Genomic DNA, 692 nt, shown 5'->3' on the forward strand with positions numbered 1-692 from the left:
GTGGTGGTGGCGGCGGGGGCGGTGGTGGTGGCGGTGGTAGTGGTGTTAGTGGTAGTGGTGGTGGTGATAACGATGATAGTGATGGTGATGGTGGTGCTGGTGGCAGTGGTGTTTGTGGTGTGTTGATGGTGGTAACAGTGTTTGGTCTTCTCCATACAAAACTTATAATTTACGATCGTTACTGTCATTACATAATATCAACATCCATAAGTCGACAAGTATCTATTAATACAATCACACGTATTAATATCTGTGTAGATAGCATATTAAACATGCTTTTCAGTAATCCAACTAATGGGTCACATCAACATGACTTTGGATTGATAGCCATAGATTGTACTTAAATATGTTTAATATTCAAATATGTGTGTACATATGAGTGCGTGTGTGTATATGAGAGTGTGTTTATATAAATAAATACATATATCTATATCTATATCTATCTATCTCTCTATCTATCTATATTTATCTATTCTTTTATTCTTTTACTTGCTTCAGTCATTTGACTGGGGCCATGCTAGAGCACCACCTTTAGTCGAACAGATCGACCCCAGAACTTATTCTTTGTTAGCCTAGAACTTATTCTACTTGTCTCTTTTGACGAACCGCTTGGTTACGGGGACACACCAACATCAGTGTCAATCGATTGTGGGGGGACAAAAATAGACACACACACACACAACCCCCCCCCC

Source organism: Octopus bimaculoides, chromosome 16 (genome assembly GCF_001194135.2).
Source record: "Octopus bimaculoides isolate UCB-OBI-ISO-001 chromosome 16, ASM119413v2, whole genome shotgun sequence".
Taxonomy (NCBI): domain Eukaryota; kingdom Metazoa; phylum Mollusca; class Cephalopoda; order Octopoda; family Octopodidae; genus Octopus; species Octopus bimaculoides.